Raw genomic sequence first — 17,445 nt, forward strand, 5'->3', positions numbered from 1 at the left:
TCCATTAGCTGTTGCTGAAGCAGCAGCTACTCTTCCTTGGGGTCCACTGATGACATAAAACATGACATAATACAGAACATCAACAGACAAGAACAGCTCAAGGACAGAACTTCACACGTTTAACTATAGAAACAAAAAAAAAAGGTCCTACAGACATTCACACACACGTACATTAGCACAGATTGCGGAGAGTCGTTGTGCTGTTTGTTGTTCGAGTAATATGAGATGGAAGGATGTTCATGTGATTATGGCTCTATGTAATACTGTGCATTGCCTTGAATTCATTCTGGATTTGAGGACTGTGAAGAGACCCGTGGTGGGGTAAGTATGTCTGTCAGTGCTATATGCTGATTATACAGGCAATTTAGAATATTCAACATAATATTTCTCGCAAAAAAAAGAATAGATGCAGTCAAGCTCCCCTCTACTCTGAGCCAAGAGAAACTGACATGCATACGGTTGACATTTGCCCTTTGTATACACTGAAATACAAGACGTGCTGCTCTGTTCTGGGCCAGCTGCAGCTTTTCTGGGCCCTTCTTTGCAGCACTCAACCATATCACTGTGCAATATTCAAGATTAGATAATAATAGAGCCTGCAGGACTTGTTTGGTCGGCTGTGGTGTTAAAAAAGCTGAGCATTTCTTTATCACAGGCAGACCTCTCCCCATCTTCACAACATTAGAATCAAAATTCCGTGACTATGACAATTTGCAGTCTAAGGTGACACCGAGAACTTTAGTCTCCTCAACTTTCTCAATGGCCACATCATTCATTACCAGATTCAGCTGATGTCTAGAACTTACCCAGCAAACTGGGAACATTCCCAAAACATTTGCTAAGAATCCCATTAAGTTCTAGCTAGGCTTTTATCTAACATTAGGATAGCATCCCAAAAATGTTAAAATAATGTTTTGGATAACAAAATACAGTACATATACATTACCAGTCAAAACCTACTCATTGAATGTTTTTTCTTTATTTGTATTATTTTCTACATTGTAGAATAATAGTGAAGACATCAAGACTATGAAATCATACATAAGAAATCATGTAGTAACCAAAAAAGTGTTGAACAAATTACAAGATTTTAGATTCTTCAAAGAAGCCACCCTTTGCCTTGATGACAGCTTTGCACACTCTTGGCATTCTGTCAACCAGCTTCACCTGGAATGCTTTTCCAACAGTCTTGAAAGAGTTCCCACATATGCTGAGCACTTGTTGGCTTCTTTTCCTTCACTCTGCAGTCCAACTCATCCCAAACCATCTAAATTGGGTTGAGGTCGGGTGAATGTGTAGGCCAGGTCATCTGATGCAGCATTCTATCACTCTCCTTCTTGGTCAAATAGCCCTTACACAGCCTGGAGGTGTGTTGGTTGTTTTCCTGTTGAAATACAAATGATAGTCCCACTAAGCGCAAACCAGACGAGATGGCATATCACTGCGGAATGCTGTGGTAGCCATGCTGGTTAAGTGTGCCTTGACTTCTAAATAAATCCCTGACAGTGTCACCAGCAAAGCACCCCCACACCATCACACTTCGTCCTCCATGCTTCATATAGTGGGAACCACAAATGTGGAGATCATCTTTTCACCTACTTTGCGTCTCACAAAGACACGGTGGTTGAAACCAAAAATCTCAAATTTGGACTCATCAGACCAAAGGACAGATTTCCCCCGGTCAAATGTCCACTGCTTGTGTTTCTTGGCCCAAGCAAGTCTCTTCTTCTTATTGGTGTCCTTTTGTAGTGGTTTCTTTGCAGCAATTCAGCCATGAAGGCCTGATTCATGCAGTCTCCTCTGAACAGTTGATGTGTCTGTTACTTGAACTCTGTGAAGCATTTATTTGGGCTGCAATTTCTGAGGCTGGTAACACTAATGAACTTATCCTCTGCAGCATAGGTAACTGGGTCTTTCTTTTCTATGACGGTCCTCATGAGAGACAGTTTAATCATAGCTGTTGATGGTTTTGTGACTGCACTTGAAGAAACTTTCAAAGTTCGTATTGACTGACCTTCATGTCTTAAAGTAATGATGGACTGCCATTTATCTTTGCTTATTTGAACTGTTCTTGCCATAATATGGATTTGGTCTTTTACCAAATAGGGCTATATTCTGTATCCCAACCCAACCTTTTCACAACACAACTAATTGGCTCAAATGCATTAATAAGGAAAGAAATTCCACAAATTAACATTTAACAAGGCACACCTGTTCATTGAAATGCATTCCAGGTGTAATGGGTGTGTGTTGGTGGCAGGGAAATCAGGCGCAGGAGAATCAAACTTGGTATAAACGGAGTTGTTTAATCAGTGCTTCACAAAACTCCAAAATTACAAAGTGTGTACAAAACCCATTGCGCACCAACACATAATACACAAACATACAATCAAACAATCTCCGACCAGGACATGAGGGGAAACAGAGGGTTAAATACACAACATGTAATTCATGGGATTGGAACCAGGTGTGAAGGAAGACTGGCTAGAAGGTCGGTGACGTCGACCGCCGAACACCGCCCGAACAAGGAGAGGGGCCGACTTCGGGGGAAGTCGTGACACCAGGTGACTACCTCATGAAGCTGATTGAGAGAATGACAAGAGTGTGCAACGCTTTCATCAAGGCAAGGGGTGGCTACTTTGAAGAATCTTTGAAGAAATACTTTTTTGGTTACTACATGATTCCATATGTGTTATTTCCTAGTTTTGATATCTTCCCTATTATTCTACAATGTAGAAAATAGTAAAAATAAAGAAAGAATCTTGAATGAGTAGGTGTGTCCAAACTTTTGACTTGTACTGTGTATATATATTTGTGTTTTAAATTAAATATCCTTGGAATGTTCTTCTAACAAATCAAAATTGGTTCTGTGACAGATCCCACAACATTTGTTAGCTACCGGAAAATGTTCTCATAACACTAAAAACTATCCAGTCGTTCTGATGATTATACAATGTTTGCATAAACCATTTGCCTGTTGTTGCAAGAACATTCCTAGAACACATTATGTCTGTTCTTTCAAGGTTCCCAGAATTTTTCATTAGGTTCTGGAAACAGTCTGGCGGGAACATTGTGGGGACATCACAAATATGTTTTCATCTCGATTGTCAAAGTTTAGTGATTAACGTTGTCTCTATTTCTGTTTTTGTGACTCCTCTCTTTGGCTGGAAAAATGGCTGTATGGTTTTCTGTGACTAGGTACTGACCTAACATAATCGCATGGTGTGCTTTCGCGGTAAAGCCTTTTTGAAATCGGACACTGTGGTTGGATTTACAAGAAGTTTATCTTTAAAATGGTGGATAATACTTGAACGTTTGAGGAATTTTAATTATGGGATTTCTATTGTTTTGAATTTGGAGCCCTGCAATTTCACTGGCTGTTGTCGAGGTGTACCAGAGAGGTTATAGAATAAAACAAAAAAAATGTTAATTTTACCCAAACATATACCTATAAATAGTAAAACCAGAGAAACTGATGATTTTGCAGTGGTCTCTTAATTTTTTCCAGAGCTGTATATATACTTAGACCACTGCGCCACTTGGGAGTGCCAGGTTGTGTTTTGGGAACACATATTTTGTGATGTCCCCACCATGTTCTCACAAGACTGTTCCCACAACCTAATGAAACATTCTGGGAACCTTGAAAGAACAGACTAAATGGGTGCTGGGAATATTCCTATAACATCAGATGAATGTTTTTTTGCACCCTAAAAGATACATAGTAGAATCATATGTTCAAGTGGACAGTTTTTGTGTTTTCGGGAACATGTCTTTTCTGATGTCCACACAATGTTCTCACCAGACTGTTCCCACAACTTATTGAGTCATTGAGGGAACCTTTCATGAGCAGATTAAATGTGTTCTAGGAATGTTCTTGCAACATCAGGTGAACGTTTTCAACAAACATTCTATAATGTTTGTGTTATGAGAATATTTGCCGTAACCTAATGAATGTTGTGGGAACTTTCACGGAACCAATAGTTTTGCTGGGTAAGGAATGATTTGTACCAAATACAATGCTTTTAGTTTTAAATATGTTCAGGACTAGTTTATTACTAGCCACCCATTCCAAAACAGACTACAACTCTTTGTTTATGGTTGCAGTGATTTCACTAGCTGTGGTTGCTGATGTGTATAATGTTAAATCTTCAGTGTACATAGACACACAGGCTTTGTTTAATGCTAGTGGTAGATCATTGGTACAAATAGAGAACAGTAAAGGGCCGAAAGAGCTGCCTTGCAGGATACCACATTTTACATATTTTATATTAGAGAAGCTTCCTTTAAACAAAACCCTCTGTGTTCTATTGGATATATAGCTCTCAACTCATGATATGGCAGATTATGTAAAGCCGTAACACAAGTTTTTCCAATAACAGATTATGGTCAATAATATCAAAGGCTGCACTGAAGTCTAACAATACAGCTCCCACAATCTTCTTATTATAAACGTATTTCAGCCATTCATCAGTAATTTGTGTCAGTGCAGTACATGGTGAGTGTCCTTCTCTATAAGTATGCTGAAAGATTGTTCACAGAGAAATATCATTGTATCTGGTCAAACACCATTTTTTCCTAAAGTTTGCTAAGAGACAGCAAGCTGATTGGTCGGCTGTTAGAACCAGTAAAGGGCGCTTTACCATTCTTAGGTAGCGGAATGACTTTAGCTGTATCAGTGTGCACAGTGTTTCACTTGCCCTTCTTTCATTTCACTCACCCCCTTTTCTCTCAATATGCTCACCAATACAAATGATCAAGTCAGCTGCGATATGGTAAATGAGCCGTTTTATCCTATTTACTCATTACACTGCTCTGTTTATTGTTACTAACAGAGATTTCTCAGCATTTGGAACTGAGATTGTGAGGAAATTGGATTTGGCGATGGGGAGAAGCCTGTGGGTGTGAATGTTTAATTAGAGATGATAAAACAAAGTGGATCAATCACCACCTGGCACACGATCTGGCTCTGGTGGGGAGACCTATATGGTCCTGCTGAATAGGCAATGCACTGGCACAGTCTGGCAATGCACTGGCAAAGTCATGGTGGTTTCCTTCTTCGATCCAGGCCATTCATCTTTAGTAAAGGTTTAGTAACATTAATATTAATAATAAGGTATCATGAAAATGGCCATGAAAAATATCATGGCAATTTTCATAATACCTTATTATTAATATCCCGAAAGCCAACCTTTCTACCCCAAGTACACCATTTTTTGAGAACTGCTTTGGACAAATCAACATTCAAAAGGCATGCTTCTTTATCATTGTGCTCTCTTTCTCATCGTTGTCTTAACTCTCTCTATTTCTATTTCTCTAATTCTGTCTGTCTGCGAATGTATCTATCAATTTCCCTCTACCTCCCTCCCCTCTCTCCCGTCTTCTCCCCCCTCTCCCAACTGTAACAAAAGATACCACCAGCCGCTACCTCGTCAATAATTTCTATTCAGGTCTAAAATAGGCCTCCTTTTGTTCAAACTTATTGGTAATTTTGCTCAATGACCCTTACTTTCTCGGGGTTGATAGAGAAGTCAATCTGGAAATTGGAAATAATAGTGTAATGGCGGGTTATGTAGCGGTTTACACGGACAGTCCAAATAAAGCATTATTTGATTTTGGTCCAAGGGAAATCTCTCCAAATGCCAGCGGGTTGAGGGGGCAATATTACGGCGATGTACCCACACTATTGAACTCTAGCCTGGTTGGAGTCCATTCCAACACACTGCCTGTTGGTCATTACCGTTCTTACTGACGAAACGTCTCGCCGAAGCCATTTGAGGTTCACTGGACTAGGCTAAAGGAAGACTGAATAGGATAGACACTAGCATCAGTTCAGGGTAATCTGTATTTCTATGGTTTTCCAGTTTATTAATGGCATTATGCGGGATCAAGCTTTTGGGATGTTCTGTTTTATTTAAAAAATCTGTCTGTCTGTCTGTCTGTCTGTCTGTCACTCTGTCTAATTAGAAACCCCTTTTCTGCTGTACTCTAGCAAACACATTGACTAAAATACAATTTCATTGAGGGGACTAGTTTAACAGCCACTTCTTATCTTAAGGCACCGTTGGGTTTCATCCGCCAATCATCACAACACAAATCTCCAAAACCATACATTTCATTTCTTTATATCATTCAGAATCTGAAACAGCCTAATTCACACATAGCTAAGGGGCAACAACCCAAATAAAATACATTTTAAAGACATTTAAAACAGACCTGATAATGACATGGGTGAGGATGTTTAAAAATAACCACAGCTGGGGCCAGGCTGCCTAGGGTCAGAAAGCGACGTGGGCTTGATATAATGAGAATGTGTCAACAGCCCATCAGCTACTGTCTGCTAGCACACCGCCGCTGTGCTGCTGGGGAGCTCATGCTGAAGTGGACGCCCAATCAAGAGCTCATATGTTTGACATGATTTGGTACACCACCCATTGGCACACACTCTTTCAGCTTGACTAGGCCTGTGTGTGCTGCAATGCAAAGCAGATTAACTGCACCTGTTGATTTTAAATTTAAACATACATGCGTGTGTTTGCTGTGATCGGAATTAGTAATGACTGTATGTTTTGATCCACAGTGCATGGCCCCATTTACAGTCTTTGAGGTCTGCGTCTTGCCATCTACCAGAGGATTTGATCAGAGGTCTGATTAAAGGCTTGGTACCTCCCGCATACATGATATTAAACATCAGACCTCTGCTCCACTACAGTGAACGGGGCCCAGATATAATGTAAGGGTTGGCCCGTATAAGTTAAGTAATGCCCAACATATACCGATACAGTGCAACAAATGTGACTTCCCCCCAAGGAAGTCTGATGTATGATGAATTACGCTGAAAATATTTTTTCTTTGGTGTATTGGCCAAAAACAGCTAACTGGCAAAGAGCTGGAGACTCCTGACAAAAAGAGCTGCATTATAGATAGAGAACAGCATTGGGGACAGAGGCATTGACACTTTGTTCGGAGAATTGGTGAATAGTATATTTGAGAATGTTTCTACTTTTTCACCTGGTTTGTCTTAGCATGATATCAAACAGAAAATTCTGTTATTTACAAAAAAATCACTGTTTGTTTTGTGTGTGTGTCGGCACTTGCGCGTGCATGTGTGTGCATGCGTATGGGCATGTGTGTGTGTGTGTGTGTGTGTGTGTGTGTGTGTGTGTGTTTGTTAACGAATCTACTCATGTGTGCTTCATTTGCTCCCTCATGTCGACCACTTCCCATGGCCCTATTAGACTATACAAAAACAGAGCTGTCCCAGCGGCAGCAGCAACATGCACCTCTCCAAACTAGCTGGTGATTTGCATAAAAGAGAGCATCATTAGCATGTATAGCTGGGTAATGAAAAGGGAAAAGGGGGAGAGATGGGGGGAAATGCTTCCCGTTCCCCTCCAATTCTCTTTAATCTGACAGGATGGGCCGTTTCCAGGACCTCCTCCAACCGACTGTGTCAGCTCAGCTAGAGATAGAGAGGGGGGAGAGAGAGTGAGAAGGGGGGGGGGGGGGGGGGGGGGGGAGAAAGAGGAGGTAGAGAGAATAGGGGGAGAGAAGAGAGATCCATGTGATATACAATGTTTCTTCTATAGCTCAGCCATATTTCCTATAATTCTGTCGTACATCTTTACACACTAGTAGTACATTAACTATTTTGCTTTAGTCAGCTGGTATGATTTCTGTTATTATGGCAATGCCATAGAGAGACTTCAAACCACTACCAGGTAATCACTGAATATTCTTCATTCGTGATGGAGTAGAGAAGGATATACAGTGCTATATACGATTTAAAAAATATATAACACTACTGGGGTAAAAACTCTATCGATATTACATTGTAATGAGGACCACATGAAAGACAATGTCTTACTTCCCCAATCAATTATATTGTAATGAGGAGGAAGTACCAATCGAATTGACCAATAGGGGTCAGTAGATTTCCACCCATCAGGAAACAAGCTAAATCCCCTTTGTCTTCTCTGAACTCCACCACTCTACGTGTTTTATTATTTACTATTTACCATGGAAATTGTCAGAGCTAAAACGTTGCTTTTGTGCAGCGATCTGCCTCTATCGGATTAAAATAATATATATTTTTTTAAATATACATAAAAATGTTTACCAGAAAGTTGAATGATTATTCCATAGAAAGTGAAAGCACCGGCCTTTGACATGTGTTTGCTCATGTCGACTCCCACCTCCCCTGAGACATGGGTTTAGTAAAGCTTTATTAAATATCTCAATGACGTATTCAAACAATAGCTCTTTTAAGTGTAAAGATGTCATTCTCGAAATATCACCATGAGAGGACATGGAAATATTGCAGCAGAGGAACTGGTGCTATAACAATACAGTGTTTCGTAATATGATCAGGTGCCACATTAGTCAAGATAATGTATCTCCTTTGGGCCCCAAGGTGCACCTTTCTGGTGTTTGAATAATTTTTTTGTTTGCTTTGTGGTGAATATTGCGAGTTCAACTGTGTGTCAGCCGTGAAATGAAGAGTCGCTTGCATGTCAAATCAAGACAAATGCACGACATGATTGCGTTTAATATGGAGTCATTGTAAAGGTAAAGGGTTGTGTTTCATAGATGTATGCAAAGGCTTTGTAGGCTACAGGTATATTTGATACAGGGAGACACTTCTTCGCATTACCGCCCTTAAATCAAACAATTAATCTACTACAGCTTTAAATCGTTTCCAACTGGGAGTGATTGAAAATGGCGGCCTTTGAAAGTCACTCTCACCGAATAGAGTTCAAAGTACTTTTGAAATGACAATGTCGTCACGGCCACCCAACATACAGTGCCTTGCAAAAGTATTCAGACCCCTTGGATTTCTTCACATTTTTATTGTGTTACAACGTGGGATTAAAACCCATTTAACTGTCCGTTTTTGGCAGCAATCTACACAAAATACTCTGTAATGTCAAAGTGGAAGAACATTTGGTTAAAAGAAAGAAAATAGAAATGAAATAACTGGAGTATGGTCGTTGCGTAAGTATTCTGCTCCCTGAGTTAACACATGTTAGAAACACCTTTGGCATCGATTACAGCGGTGAGTCTATAAGCGCTTTGCACACTTGGTTTGCGCAATATTTGTCCATTATTCTTTTAAATATTCTTCAAGCTCTGTCAAGATGTTGGGGATCGCGGCAAGACAGCCATTTTCAAGTCTTGTCGTAGATTTTCAAGCAGATTTAAGTCAAAACTGTAACTTGGCCACTCAGGAACTTGAACTGACCTCTTGGTAAGCAACTCCCCTGTAGATTTGGCCTTGTGCTGTAGGTAATTGTCCTGCTGAAAGGTGAATTCCTCTCAGTGTTTGGTGTAAAGCAGACTAACGAAGGTTTTCATCTAGGATTTTGCCTGTGCTTAGCTCCATAACGTTTTGTTTATCCGGAAAAACTCCCCAGTCTTTGCCGATGTCTAGCATACCCATACCATGATGCAGCCACCACCATGCTTGAAAATAAGGAGGTACTTACTCAGTGATGTGTTGTGGCACTTACTCAGTGATGTGTTGTGTTGGATTTGCCCCAAACATAAACATTTGCATTTAGGTCATTTTTTTGGGCAGTATTACGTTAGTTCCTTTTTGCATACTAGATGCATGTACATTTTGTATCCTCAGTTTTCTAACCTCACAGACATTGAACTCTGTTTTACGATCACCAATGGACTCATGGTGACATCCCTGAGCAGGTTCCTTCCTGTCCTGCAGCTCAGTTCAGAAGGAGGACTGTATCTTTAATGTGTCTGGGTGGTTTAATATATAATCCACAGCATAATTATTAACTTGACCATGCTTAAAAGAGACATTCAATGTCTTATTTTTTGTTGTTACCCATCTACCAATCACCGCCCTTCTTTGAGGCTTTTTAATTTTAAAAGCTCCCTGGTCTTTGTAGTTGAATCTGTGTATGAAATTCAATACTTGACTCAGGGAACTTACAGATGTTGTATGAATGGGGGACAGAGGAAGGGGTAGTCATTCAAAAATCATGTCAACCCATTTTATTTCACACAGTGAGTCCATGTAACTTATTATATGATTTGTTAAGACACATTTTACTCCTGAACTAATTTAGTCTTGCCTAAACAAAGGGGCTGAATAAATTAAATCACCTCTTCAACCTAATAATTATTTGTACCCTTAAAACCCCCTGGAGTCTATTGGTGCACTGGTGAGTCAATAAAGTAAAATAAAAATAAAAATCCCCATCCAAAATCTGTCAATTTAATCTAGAGATATCTTTTCTTTTTGTTGTTGAGATATGTTTGTTTTTTCAATCCGCCTTCCGCATCGGTGGGGGAAGGTGGCCGAGCTAAAGCGATGTTTGTCAGACCATGAGACATCCCGGAAATCGTTCTTCTCAAGAAAACATCTGTCTCGTCTGAACGGTTTGGCCTATGGAAAGGTGAGATTCTCCCAAAGACGACGGTGTTCTCCGTTTTGCTCTCCGTCTACCACAAGTGTCACGAAACGTGTCTGACGGTAACCAGTACCGGTGTAAAAAATGAATGGAAGTATGGAGGTAGTTTTGTGTGTACCCTAAAAAATGGGTTAAATGTGTAAAACATATATATATATATATATATATATATATTTCCTGAGCTTTCTTATATATCCTAGATTTAGGACAGACACTTAAAAACCTTATTCCATAGGATTATTTTTTTTACTGTCTTTTTGGCCATTTATGAATGTGTTATTCAATGCATTTCTATGGGCTATAGTAGGAATGGTCAAATTCTATATTTTATCAAATCATATTTGGGTCTTTTTTATACCTAAAGGGGTCCTACAATTCCAAATCAAATAGCTAAATGGTCCATGGAATGACCATTCAACAGCTTAGACTTTTAAGAATTAAAATATCCTTTAACTCTGAGGTAAATTTTCTCTCTATGTGATGATGGATATATTCAACATCATAGACACTTACAACATTTAACTTCAAAGATGGGTTACTCTCAGTTGCTGGTTAAGGCTATTTTACATCTATCTATTTGAATAACGTCTCTTGAATAGCAGCTAGCTGGGTTGTGTATTAGCCCTGGTCTCCAGAGAGCATTGGTCTCCCTGATGGGATGTCACCAATGCGAGACTGCAAGGCGGATCTCCCTCAATTAATCCACCATTAGATGCCACCGATTCACGACTCACTGCTTTTGGTAACTGTGTTGCTGCTCAAATCTAATTACTCTCTCCTCCACTCCTCCCTCCCTCCCTCCCTCCCTCCCTCCCTCCCTCCCTCCCTCCCTCCCTCCCTCCCTCCCTCCCTCCCTCCCTCTTTCTCTCTCTCTCTCTCTCTCTCTCTCTCTCTCTCTCTCTCTCTCTCTCTCTCTCTCTCTCTCTTCTCCTCAGAACAAATGACGGTCCTCTGCTCCTAGAAGCCCTGTGGTTGGACGTTTTATTGCTCCCTTTCTCTTTCTCTCCTCCTCTCTCTCTCCCTCTCTTTCTCCTCCTCTCTTGCTGTCTCTCCCTCAGTTTCTCAGTCCCTCTTTATCCGTCCGTGAGTTTGTTTGCCTTGGCGAGTGCAACAACTGGCTTCGATCAGTGACTTTCCAATCTTCTTGTTTTTATTTTATTTTTTCCCCCCTTAATGAGTGAGCTGTGCCTACGTTCTCTACCACCTACCATACTGGAAGAGTGCATCTCCGGGACTAGAACGACTGGCTGGCTGGTTGGCTGGTTGCCTTACTGACTGTTTGACTGACAGACTCGGTGGGTCTTGGGTGCTTTGGGGCTGTGGCGTCCAGCATAGAGGCTGAAGATATACAGGGGGGGTTCCGCCTGTTTCAATGCACCAGCGACGGCAGTAGGAGCACATGTTTCCCTGCGCTCTATCCTCTGTGCTCCCTGCTCTCACTAGCATGGTAAACCACATGAATCAAGCGTGGAACGGGGCCGCACGGCGCCGTCGGCAGCAACTGCAGCCTTAAACGATCCCAGTCTTCTCCTCGCAGGCGAGGCGACGTCAGATGACTGACTCTCCGGCTTTGTGCACAGTGGAAGGGAAGCTCTCTCTCAGGAGGAACAGGAATGTAAGGGTAAGCCTACTTCAGCGGATGAGGGTTTCATGCAGATTCACCATAACTTTCCCTTGAAATTCTATGAGGGGAGATTTTCTTTCTTTGTTCTTCTTCTTCTTCTTCTTCTTCTTATTATTATTGTTTTACATTTTGTGTCAGAGTGAAGCATGACGAGTGTGTAAATCTTGTCATTGTCAGTGTCTGGTTTGGTGGATTGCTATGGATTTGTAAAGTGTGTGGTTAACCATTAACATATTCATGGGATTCTCCATTCTGCAATTAAAGGACAATCATTGCTTGACGGTGAGGTGACCTGTCAAGGAGCTACTGTCATGGTGTGTGTGTGTGTGTGTGTGTGTGTGTGTGTGTGTGTGTGTGTGTGTGTGTGTGTGTGTGTGTGTGTGTGTGTGTGTGTGTGTGTGTGTGTGTGTGTGTGTGTGTGTGTGTGGGTAAACGAGAGGCGGAAAGTACCGACCAAAGACAGATCTGGAGAAAGACAACTCTCTCTATCATTATTCCTCAGTTTTACAGATTGTTGTGGCACCTCTTTTTTTGTATCGCTCTGTTTATAGTATCACACCCTAGTTGTCATTAGGCTCTTGTAGGAGGGTTACAAAGTATTTTCTTGCTACCACTGAAAATATTCAAATCACATCAAAGAGTAGTCTCTGTATCGTAACCCAGGTTGTCTGTTGTATGGGCGTTCTGCCTTCTCTCTGTCCCTGCCATACTCTGGTGGAGCTGTAGATGGCTGCTACAGTACTGTAGCGGAGCTGTCCACAGAGGTGGTGCTGAAATCTGCTCCTCGATTTGCTCTCTCTGTCTGCTTTCTCTCTGTGTTGTCTCAGTAGAAGGGCTGTGGCAGGATGTGATCAGCCCTAGTATGGACACCGCACTGGAGAAAGACAAGTCAGAGAGCAATAGGGGCTCTGTTAGTAATATAACTTCTCTAGTATCAGGCGTGTTATGGGAATCAATTTTGGGACTGAGTTGGTAGACCACACATCCCTTATAGGTTCGCTTTTGGGTTGTTTGAACAAGATGACCAAAAATAGTTGTTTGAATAAGGTGACATGTGTGTCAGTTTGATGGGACAGCTGTCGGTATCTCAGGTTTTTATTGGTGTTTCTGTGTATGGTGGTTCCTATTTGCAGTGCTTCTGTGCTCAATGGAGCATATGACTGTGTTTGAGTTTAAATGTAAAGTATGGCTATTACTGCTCTCAGGGGTGCAATGTTGCTGACATTAAAGGTGTTCTTGTTGTCAACTGCCGGTAGATGACCCTAACGTTAGAGTTTCATTGATACAGTACAATTACCGGATTACTAAATGGGAAAGAGCTTTAAACTTTTTTCATTTTAAAGCTGAATATTTCTTTCCATGTTAAATCATTTTGGAGTGATTTTAGAGTGTGTGTGTGTGCGCGCGCTTGTGTGTGTGTGTGTGTGTGTGTGTGTGTGTGTGTGTGTGTGTGTGTGAACTGGTCAAATGTCCAGTTGACATGGTAATACAAGTCCAAGTGTTAGTTTTCGGTAGTGTTCATTTGGTGTTTTAGTTTGTTCAATTCCTTTACACAGCCACGTCTTGTGTTTTAGTTTCACACAAAATGGTAAGCGGGGCACGTACAGTATTATCTCAGCAAATGCTTTAAAGTATTACTATTTATCAAGTAGACATTTGTACTAATCATAAATGTTCAAATTGCCCTTTCTCTTTTTTTGGACAGAAACAAGAGATGCATAATTGTACATATCCACTCAACAGTAATGATACTGTTCAACAGCAGAACAAAAAAAGATATCCAAAAACACATGCTGTGCACTGTCAAATCACAGGAGCAGACATAGCCTGAGTGAATTCCATTCACACATTCACGCGGTACATTCACACGGTAAATTGTGAAACACACTCACTCTCACACACACACACACACACACACACACACACACGCACATGCACACACACACACACACACACACACACACACACACACACACACACACACACACACACACACACACACACACACACACACACACACACACACACACACACACACACACACACACACTACTCCCCTCTGTCATTTGGCCACAGAAAGCCTCTGCCCCCCTCAGAAAATGAGAGCTCTAATAACAGTCATTGTTCCTGTTTCTGACAGCCTTCATTGCAGGGCCGTCCCTTTTTTTCCTCCTCTTTTTTCCAAACGATCTGTAATTTGCCTCCTGCTGCTAATGGATTTCTCCTCTATGCCTGTCTTTTGTGCAATATGTGTGTGTGTGCGTTCATGTGTGCATGTGTGTGTGTCTGCGTGTTCTTTGGTGTGTGTGTGTGTGTGTGTGTGTGTGTGTGTGTGTGTGTGTGTGTGTGTGTGTGTGTGTGTGTGTGTGTGTGTGTGTGTGTGTGTGTGTGTGTGTGTGTGTGTGTGTGTGTGTGTGTACTTGAATGTAGTGGGGCTAGAGCACAGTTGACTATTAATGAAGCTGGCAATCGTGATGTTAAAGGCGGGGTTGAAAGGCCATGGTTTCCATAGCAAGCCCTCGAAACATTTGCCACTCATTTATCCAGTTGTGTTTATTTACTTATTTGTTTATGCATGTTTGTTTGTCTAACTGGCATCTTTCTTTTTGTTCCAGGGCTCTCATTTTGCTTGGATTTGCGTCAGTAAAAGCTGATTGCCCAGTGCCACAGAGGAGTGCAATCGAATGAAGGGAATTCCGAGGAGAAGAATGGTCTGATTGGTGCCTGCAGGTAAGAGCTCCACTAATGAGACATCAACTTCCTAGTTCCTCCCTCTGTACACGCACACATACACACATACACGTGAATATACACATAGACACACACCCGCCCAGGCACACTCACCCCTCCCATCACAGTCCCGGTTCACAAATGCACAGTGTCTTCATTTCTGTTTGCAGAACACATCTGACATGGAGGGCCCCACCTGCCCCATCCTCGGGCAGCAGGCTATCTTCAATCAATCACTCAACTCATAGAGAACATGACATCACTCAGGCTCACACTACTATTGAGGACCTCTTGAGTTCCCCTGCTGCTGTCCCCAATGCCCTCTCTTCTCTTCCTCCCCCTCCTCTGTGACTCTCTTCGGTGACGGGTATTCTTGGGTGGATAATACGGATCACGTTGTTATTGCTTAAGAATACGCGTAGTTGAGGAGAGTCCTCTCGACACTGACTTGGAGGAGCTAAAGGAGCTAACGTCCCGCTGCATGAGCCAAAGTAGAGCCAGGATGACTGCCTGGTTTCCATATCCAGGACCATTTATCATGTAACTGGACAGATTAACAAAGCCTAATTACTTTACTGGGCTTTCAGCTACGCTTTCCAGCCTCTATAGACGCTAGCAGCAAGAAGAGAGAAAGCGCGAGAGAGAGAGCGAGAGAGAGAGAAAGCGAGAGAGAGAGAAAGCAAGGAGAGAGAGCGAGAGAGAGAGAGAGAGAGAGATATTAAACTCTTACAGTTACCTCTCCCAGGATGTTTTTTTTCACAGTATCGTATTATGGTGCAGTGTAATATGATTTGATTAACCATTCTGACGAATGTTGTGTCTTCTGTGTATCGACTCCACCAGTGTTTATTTATTATTTAGCATTTTGTACAATTTGTTCATTTTGCCTTTCCGGATGAAACAGGCTATTATGTTCGTTTTCACTTTAGGGAGTCGTGTTTGGTACTACAGGCTTGCTTGGTGCAGTAATGGACATTTGTATTGGTCTTAAAAAATACAAAAGACCTCCTACGCAACATTTAGCTTGCATACAAATAGATTTTGTGGTAACACGGTTTCTGGCCTCAGGACTGCTGCCCAGAGATGGCCATATTGCCTGCGGATACCTCATTGAGAGTGAAAGAGTAGATTGGGAGAATATGTCAGGAGAAGGAAAAACTATGAAGGAGTAACTGAATTTGAACCCAACATATGTATATTATACCTCAGTCCTGTGTATCAATACTAAAGGAAATTATATTACAGAGAGCTGGTTGTTAGTGATCACAGAGTAAATATCAATACTCAGAGAAACTGCACTGGCACATTTAATTTATTCCACAATCTTGCGCCATACAGGCCGTCCCTCTGAAGATAAATTCTGCAAGCCCAGTAACATTATTCCCTGACTTAATGTGTTTGCGACAAAGGGACATTCTCATCCAAAATGATTTGCACATCAAGAAGAGTCATTACGCTTTAATGGTGTCGGGAAATGACCCTCTCTTAGCTTACGCTGGTGGAAATCAATGAGGCCTGCATTACAGTGTTATTGTGACGGTCATTTTCTGCTGAATCATGCTGTTTAATTTCTTGCCCTTCGACAAATCATCCACCGACTTATCAATTTGGCCAGAGAGCTTACGTTTGATTGCATTAGATGAGATCACATAAAATAAATAAAATAATTGAAGTTCCTCTAAAAATGCTACCATGACATCTCTTGAGTCTGCTATGAATCTAATGATCCTATCAATCTCAAGCTTATCTAAGACTGAAAGGAGAAGGCAGAGAGGCTCGAGCCTCTATTGAATCTATTTGTACTGTCATAACTGGATCCTACCAGTAGGGGAGCCCTGTAGCTCACAGTCAGACAATGAACTCAATGAACTGTTAGCAAAGCTGTGTGTTTGGCAGGACAAATGGGCATGCTTTTGACATTCTGTCATTTCCGTTTATGACATTTTGAACATCATTTTCTCATCAGATATTTTCGTGAATTGACTGTATCTATTTTTATGGCATGTTGAAAACCCAGACAATCTGTAAAATGTTGTGGTCCGAAAACAATATGACAAACAATAAACAAACCATTTGAAATATGTGACAGCTTATGTGATTTTATCATGTTAATCATGTCCATCGTTTTTTATTATTTTTTTTATTTTTATCTCTGTAATACAAAACAAATGAGAGGATATTCATTCATGCCTTTGGAGTGTTATGGCTAAATCTGACCCCAGGACACTTCGATGTTTACTCTTCAATTATTCCCCTGTGATTGTCTGACTGGCTGCTCTCTCTCCTCCAGGAGAATAATGTCGTCTCCACACATAAGCTCCCCTTAATCGATAGACAATTCCTCTCGATTAGCAAGGCACCATTTCCTCCGCAGTGGCCAGACAAAGATAAAGACTTTGGCAGTTTTTTTGAGGGGTGTTTAAACTGTTAGTTGTAGAACCAGAGCCCTAGTTTGGTAACTAAGATGTGTTGCAATTTTAAAAGAGTTACAGTGGGGAGAACAAGTATTTGCCTGCCAATTTTGCAGGTTTTCCTACTTACAAAGCATGTAGAGGTCTGTAATTTTTATCATAGGTACACTTCAATTGTGAGAGACGGAATCTAAAACAAAAATCCAGATAATTACATTATATGATTTGTAAGTAATTCATTTGCATTTTA

The 17,445-nt window shown here is 41.2% G+C and overlaps 1 long non-coding RNA gene across 1 annotated transcript; it reads left to right on the plus strand.

Moving 5' to 3' along the window:
- Positions 1–11,414: 11,414 nt before the first annotated feature.
- Positions 11,415–16,867, plus strand: LOC110530182. Its single transcript, XR_002474488.2, has 3 exons — positions 11,415–12,051; positions 14,670–14,784; positions 14,955–16,867. It is a non-coding gene; the product is annotated as an uncharacterized LOC110530182 (long non-coding RNA).
- Positions 16,868–17,445: the final 578 nt, after the last annotated feature.

The sequence above is a fragment of the Oncorhynchus mykiss genome, chromosome 8 (genome assembly GCF_013265735.2).
Source record: "Oncorhynchus mykiss isolate Arlee chromosome 8, USDA_OmykA_1.1, whole genome shotgun sequence".
Lineage (NCBI taxonomy): Eukaryota > Metazoa > Chordata > Actinopteri > Salmoniformes > Salmonidae > Oncorhynchus > Oncorhynchus mykiss.